Here is an 8,186-nt window from a genome sequence, read left to right as displayed (position 1 = left end):
ATGAAAGAAAAGTGAGAGCTACTTTTGTCCCTCAAGCTCTTTCATGTCCTTTGGATGGTATCAGAAATTAATTAAAATCAGAAAAAATTACCCTCGTAGGTAATAAGAGGTGATTCAAGCCATGTTCAACCCAGATGAATGTCCATTCCCCTCCTGCACTTACTGTGCAGCAGCAAAGAGTGAAAGCCTGTATCAGACCTTGAGTATCAGTTTGAATAATTAAGATTTGGTGGAATGGAACAATTGGACTGACCCACTTTTGGACTTCACGCAGTTTCATCTCCCTTAAGGAACTACTTTGTGTTGATGATGACATTTTCAGGAGCTCTATCATGCCTGCCAGCTCACCTTCACACAGACAAATTCACAGACAATAATGCACAGTATTAATGCCAGGGTCCCTCAGCTTGATTCAGCCTCCACTGATTTCAACAGCAATCAGAGGAAGTTCTTTTTCCTAATCACCATGTTAATTGTAGTACAAACTTTCCATTATCAGGTTTGTAGGCAGATATCTGTGTTTGTTCTAATCAGGGATTCACTTGCAGCTAGAGTTTACAACTTCTAGAGCAGTCCAAGTTCAGAGTTGTCTTTTGGCTATAAAAAAGCCCAAAGCCCTTAAACATCATTTAAGGGCATGGTGTTGAGTGAAACCTGGCTCAGACCTCACCTACATGAGCCAGTTCAGCCTTGTCTGGATAGAACCTTAACTGCTCAGCTGTGTGCCCTGCGCTGCTGAGAGCAAAAAAGAAATCATTTAACTGAGATGGTGAGAGCCACTGCTTTGCAGGAGAATCTCAAATAATCACCTTGGAGGATCACTGCTTAATAACAGAGAGCAATCACTGCACACTACAGATACTGAGAGACCATTTAAAAAAGCCTCACACCTAAAAGCTCAGCTTCTAGACTTTTTTCCTGTGTCATAGCCCTAGTTCAAGAAAGTTGCTGGGGGCATTAGTGCAAGGGTTTAGAAATGACCCAAAACATAAATACACAATTTATCCTGAAGAAAAGCACGGCATTTTTCCTGAAAGCACATCCCTGGACCATAAAATATGAGTTGAGATGCTATACTGAGAGCAGGGATAGAAGAGAAAAGTGTCTGTGAATCTTTCTCTACTTCCCTGAACATTGTGTGATTAGCTGCCCCCTTTGAACCTAACCTTTATTCCTTTAACAACCCCAGAGAGTCAATTATACCTCTTGCCTCCCTTTGAAAATAAGTGAAAATTCACCAGGATGGGGAAGTGACAGAAAAGCTTTTAGTCTACATCAGCTGACAACAAGATGTATTTTTGTCCCACTCTCTCTCAGCAAAGCCATTGAAATTCATGTCACAGGATTGTTTTGGATCCTATTGCACCTGTTGGTTCTGGTGTTTAAACAAATTCTTCACGATGCTGATGTACCTGGGTGAATTTCACCAAAGACAGTGCAGAGGAAAGCAAACTCACAGCCCCCAACACATGGATTTGCTTCCCCAGGTTTGGAGGGGGTTGCAGATCATGTAAAATTCTGAACAGGATTATTAATTATAGCACTGGCTCTGGCTATTTAGTGCATTATCACAACCTAACGAGGCACTCCTTCCGTTATTTACCTTGTAAGCACCTTTCTTCATAGCTGCATTTACTGCTTTATAAATGCTTCTTATTGCACAGCCATTACCAGTGCCATTAAACTCATTTAACCATGCTCTCACAACTGTAGCTTTACAGAAAGATTGCAGTAGAAGTAGTGTAACTTTTCCTCTTTATTTTTGCAAGGACAACATTATGGCAGAACATGAATTTACTTGCAGAACAGTTCTCTATAACCCCTGAGAAATGACTGTAAGTATTAAATAGATAACACATTCAAAAAAACAGATGGCTTCTTCAGTATAATCCCTCCATAAAGGTAAGGATGGGAGAGATTAATGGTATTGATCGGTTATAAGCCAGCACACCTTGAGTTAAAGGCTACCCTTCATTTAGTGGCAGATAGGAGAACACAAACACTGGTTTGAAGAGAAAAACAAAGCTGATAAAGTTTCTTAGGTGATAATTCTGCTTCACCCTGCTGCAGAAGCCTTCCACAAAGGACCATAAAGAAACAAGGTCAATATTTCTGCTCCCCCCTTTATCCTTAGCACATAAGCTGCTCCACAGTTTCTCTGCATTAAACCATGCAGTGCTTAAACTTCACAAATTCCCAGCTGGAATGCACTCGCAGCTGATTTATTTCCATTTACTTTGGGAAATCCCAAACACAGCAGAGGCTACTCTCATTGCTTCATGGAAAATGTAAATCCACTTACTGATAATGAATTCCTGTAGCACTCTTCCTGCACCAGCCACCAGATCTCTGTGCCTCCCCTGCCAGATCTTACTCAAAATATCGATGGAGGAGCTGGGTTTTTCTGTGACAATCCTTGTTCCCCATTAGCCTGAGCTGAATACTTAGATCAGCTGTGCTCATCCCTTTTGGGGTCAGTGGCACAGGAGTTTTCTTTCAGTATTTAAGAAGAGGAGACTCCAGCTGATGCTGAAAATAAACTGGTCAAAAATTAAAATGAAACTATTTCCCATCAGGATAATTCACAGAAAGAGAGGAGTTGCACTGAAATTCTAGGGGAGGTTATAGAGTCCAGGATGGAATTAGGAATGGAGCAACTAGGAAGGAACAATTCACCTACTCAAGGATAACCCTGTTACTCTGGGCATTTCTTGACATGAGAAGGTTGGAATCCTCAAAAGAGCAGGGGTGGAAATCATTCTCCCACAGGCTGGTGGAAGTCTTTAGGCACTGAGATGTAAGGAGAGATTATATTTTTTCCATTAACCTATTTGTAAAATTATGCATTTTGTTAACACATGAAATTAAAAATATTTCCCAACCCTTATGAGATGGAATTTCTGCTTCCCAGACAAGCCTCAGGAATATGATTTCTGTCTGTTTGCTTCGTGCAATGACTTGTTTGAAGAAGCCAGCTCCAGCCTTTTCCACGCTCACTGATATAGAGGATGTTTAAGGTGCATTATATTTGTCGAACAATGCTGCAGATATGAGTTCCATCACATTCACTCCCTAGACAAGTTTACACCTCTTAGATTAGAGTGACATTGTGACATTGCTGTAATGTTTTTTCCCCCTTCCTTTTTTTGCAGTGTTATATTGCTTTCAGCAAGAACCCACATCTGAAACTTTCATTGTGGCCTCAATCCGTTGGACTGGAAATGAAGATGAAATGGGTTTTTGTATACACAAACACTCTGTAATGCTGATAAGGGGTGATGTGAACAGAATACAGACCAATACAACAGAATTGTGTATTCAGCCTAACTGGCAAAGGAGATATTTTCTGAACAGTCTTTTAAGCAGCAATAAATGATTTATAAATATCACTCTCAACAGAGTGGGAACTCCTTTCTCCTAATAACCCAGACACACACAAAAATATTAATAAAAAGGAGATTTTTGGCAATAATCTGACTCTTGGGAGCCTTCAGAGTCACCTACCCTCTGTGTCCTGCAAGGAGCACTGGGCAAGCCAGTTGGGACTAATAAATCAAACTTTCCCTTGCTTAGATCTCTTCCAACAATTATGTGATGGGCTTGGATCTTAATTAGCAGCTCTTCTCTCTTAATCTGAATGGTGTCAGGTCACTTTGAGAGTGATGCTACTTAGAGTGTTTTGAATTGTTGTTTCCAAAGCAGGTGTGTGACACTGCACTCACCAGACCCCCACAGCATCTCCCAAAGCAGGTGTGAGTTTCCTCAACCTATAACCTGAGAAATGGGAAAAACAGAAATCTGCTTTTACTCCAGCTGTGAACCAGGGGGAGAATTCACTTGAATTTGAGAGTGGAAGTGCATTTGGAAACTTCCCTTTACTTACTACCCTTTCTCACTGCAGTGCTAAGAATTGTAAGAGCCTAAAAATTCTTAAAAATGCACTTTGGCTTAAGAGGGAGAAGTTCTGTGTATTGGACAATGGCAACCCGAGTCCTCCTGTTGGAGCTTGTCTGGATTCAGTCAGGCAATTCTGCAATGACATCTGGTCCTTTTTAGAGCTGCATTCTGTGTTGTGGGTGAATGTTGCTTACATAGAAGTGCATTAATTAGACTTGCAAAGTCTAATTAAGATGAAACAGAGAGAGACAGACACCATCCAGGAGAAGGTGTGTGCATGTCACCATCAATTCTCTTCTCTTCCTCATCACCAGGAGAGAGGCTGCTCTGGAGATGGAAAGAACCAGGGACCAAAGGAGCTCCGAGAACACAGTGGTGGGTGTGGGTGTAATTAAAAGACACAATTACATCTGTGAACAAGAGGCCAAATAATCACAAGCCGTAGAGAACCACTGGAATAAAAACCAGAGCCTCCTTGTGCCCAGCCCCATCTACTCCTAGAAATAAACTTGCTTCAGACCATGTTAAAATCTAGTAGCTTGACAGAATAATGCATGGCTGCCGTAAAGCTGCCAGTGAAATTAAGAGCTTTTTTGGCAAACTAACAAAGAGACTTAGTCCAAAGGTTTAAGGTTTATGGAGCTGCTTCAATGGTGTTTCATGCTTGACTTTGTGCAGTCCTCCTGAACTGGCTGAATGCATCCCTGCGTTGTTTTTATCAAGTCAAAGCACAGAGACTTTTCTATTTCACGCCCCATTCATACCTTGCTACACAGACTACATAATGTGGGTTATCCCAAATGCCTCTTGCTTTTCCCTTGGGAAAGTTTTTTTTTAGAAAATAATAATGGGCAGATCTTCAATTCTGTAACTTCAGCATACAACTGTTGCAGCTCAGATGTCTTATTATAGTTATCTGGGTTCAAACAAGGTCCAAAGTTGGCCTGAACAGTCTGAATGCTGATTTTTTTGGTTATTTCTGCAAGTTTAAGCAAAAATCCTGTAGCATCTGCAAAAAGAATCTCAGTTCAATTCAGCGCATCAGGACTTACCCGCCCAGTCTTGTCATTTTAATTTTATACATGTTGAGCAAATTTTAATTTAATGGCAAAATGATAATGATTTTCCTCTGTTCAGAGCAAGTTCCTGAGCAGGGAGTAATTTGCACACCTGTAGAACAGGAGTTCTCTAAATAATAAACTTAATTAAACTGGGTGCATCCTAGTGGAAAATTCTAATTTAGTTTTAGCCTCTTAGGACAGCAATGTAGGCATTATATTCATCAGGTGAGTATGGAGTGTACTCTTAGATATCAGGTGAGACTCTATCTTGTAGATGGGTAAGTGTTATAAGAAATATGTTTGCAGATAATGCTTGTGGGTGCTACTCCGGACTGTCCAACAACATGATCCTGCTTAGCAATTTTAAGAAAAATTAAAAAATTTAAGACTATGAGCAAAACCCGTGTGAAGACTTTATTCCACTTGTGAAATATGTGATGTGCTCGGTGATCCAGAGCAGTTCTCCCAAAGTCATTAGAATTTTAGTACCATAAAACAAAAGTGCAGCTTTTTCAATAGCGTTGGGGCTTTTTCTGCCCCCAATCCATAGCAAACTCTTTTTTGCCGTGGATAGAAAGAAGGAAAATGAAGCTCTCTTTTCACATTCAATAGAAATAATTTGTTCTATGCACAGGGAAAAAAAAAATAGAGGGCCAAATTAGAAAAAGCAACAAAATCTGAATGAATCAGCATAAACTCTCTGTGCCTAACCCAATGCCTGAGATTTGCATTCACCATGGGGACGTTTTACTGGTTCCCAGTCTCATGGTTTCAGGATATCCCTGCATTGTTTGATTTGATATTGTTCTCCTGTTCTAGTCTAACCACTTTTGTTATTAAATACAGCACTTCCAGTGTTATTTGAGATATGGAATGGCACCAGGAAAGGGACCCAGTTTAGCTGGGTAACAATTACAAAATTTCAGCCTTTTAGACTTAGACTGTACCTTTTCCTGGAGGAAAGCCAAAGAGCATTATTTTGGTTAAAGGAGGGAGACTGTTCCATTTTAATGGCATCAGTAATGACTGTTTATCAGTAACACAGTTGCTTCAGGGCTTTTTAATTTTTTTGTGTGTGATGCTCTACGTGGTTTATTAACGAGAATAACTTGCTAAATTACATCCTTCCCCAAAAAAAAAATGATAACACGCAGATGTACAAACCCACATTCATGTGTTGTTTTATTGGTGCATTACAACATTACATTTCCTTCACATTGAGAAAGCATGAGATTAAAGTACATTGATCCACAAAAATGCCTTCCCTACACTGGCTTCGCACTGGTGATTTCGGCACCTACAAATCCCTCCACAAATCTCATTCCATTAAGTCTTTCGTAATTTTACTTACATTTTAACCAAACCCTTTACATTGTCTGCTTTATGACTTTCCATTTAATTATTCCCATTAAAATGTGTTATTCCTTACTGCTTTTCCAAGCTCACCAGTTACTCTCACAGTTTCAGTTTTTATGCTACTCACTTGAGGGCTGTATGAGCTTTCCCCATCCCAAAGAAGACAGCTTGTTTGTATCAAAAGCCATTAAAATACTGGGAATGTGTACAGCACAGTTAGGAGGCCCCACTCAATTTTGAGAATAAGCCAGATCTATATAAAAACATGCAAAATGCTCTATGCATCAGTATTAAACTCCTAATTTTGATTGAAGATTTTTTTTTTTTTAACATTTGCATATAACCTGGAAGACTAGGGTTCCTGCTGAAAGAAAGAGCTAATGTCTAAGCCTTATCCTGACTCTAGGGCTTTCAGCAATCCTCCCACATGAAGTAATAGAAAACTATATTTGTTACAGAATTCTGTAGGATGGTTTAAAAACTTTGTAGGAGGATTAAACCTCCATTAAACTCTGTGGATTTCTAGAATAAGATCTCAATCACACCAGAGGACTGTTCTGTCAAATCCAGTGCAAATGCCAAATAATTTTGCTTTGCTGATGCTGGTATTGGGAATTACTGTATATTCACCAGGAAAACCACAGCGAAGTTCAACTGCCTCTGTTGCAGAGCTCAGAATTCTGTAACTGCCAGTGAAACATCCTCTCTGACACAGCTAAACTGGTACCAGCTTTACAAGGCCTGATTTCTACAGAACCTCTGGGGCTCATGCTTGTTACATTCTGTTCCTTGATCTCATTTCCTATTTATAGTCATTTTCAAATACCATATAAGTTTATACACAGCAAAGTTGCATCGTCTCGTACACAGTTATTAGGTTTATTTTTAATGGGATCCTAATTTACTTGCTTTTTATAAAAATTCAAGTGTTGCCAATCAGGAAGCAGCTCTTCTCAAAAAAAATCTACAAAGCTTAGCTTTGAGGAAAGTAAATGACAAGCCTTACATAAAGACATTGAGCTGTTTGAATCACAAAATGTCTACAAGGCCAATGCATATTCCAACAGGAACACAGAAATTATAATCATGGCAGCAGTCTCCTCCAGTCTGAAGCACCGTAATTGTGGTCGTTGATCAACGTCATCTTGATTGCTCCAAGAAATGTTCAACTGCCAGGGTGTGGAATATTTTGCCTGAATTTTCACAGGAAACCTAAGGAGAAAAAACCTGGAATCTGACATTCTGCCATCCAAAGGTACATCATTTCACAGGAGTGGGATGTATACTGCATAGTGCATACATAACAAACAGAATTCTACTGATAATAGATTAACTAAGGTCACACCTATTAATCTTCTCCATACCAACAGTGGTTTGATTCAGGTGAGTTCCAATTCAGGTACCAAGCCAATCTTGGCAAACACCATGGCCAAGAGCATGGTGAGCTGAAAATGTGGGATGGGATTAGTGGAAAACTGTCTCCAGCCTTCCTCTGGATAGGTTACAGTGCTGGAAACCACCACAAGCATTCATAGTTGTGCCCAAAGTCACAAATGAGAACATTTGCATTTCCTTAGATCACCAATGCTGCAGTGAGTCACTACACAAGAATGAACACGGCACACCGAGATCCACAGAAAACTTTGTGTTTCTTTATCCTCCCAGTTTTAGGGGTTTTAAACATTTGTTTGAAAGACTTCAGCTTGCTAAATGCAATGGCTGTTCTTTTCTTTCGATTTGTCTTGACCGTAAATGCTGCAAGAGCTCTCAAAAATTGCTGATGATGTAATACCAAGTTTCTAATCCATCCTGTGAACATAACATGTTGTTCTAAGTTGATAATTTTAACAGCATGGAATTTCTTGAATGTGA

This window comes from Coloeus monedula, assembly GCF_965178545.1.
Source record: "Coloeus monedula genome assembly, chromosome: 8".
NCBI lineage: Eukaryota > Metazoa > Chordata > Aves > Passeriformes > Corvidae > Coloeus > Coloeus monedula.
The sequence above is the reverse complement of the archived record's forward strand: the minus strand, read 5'-3'. Positions refer to the sequence as shown.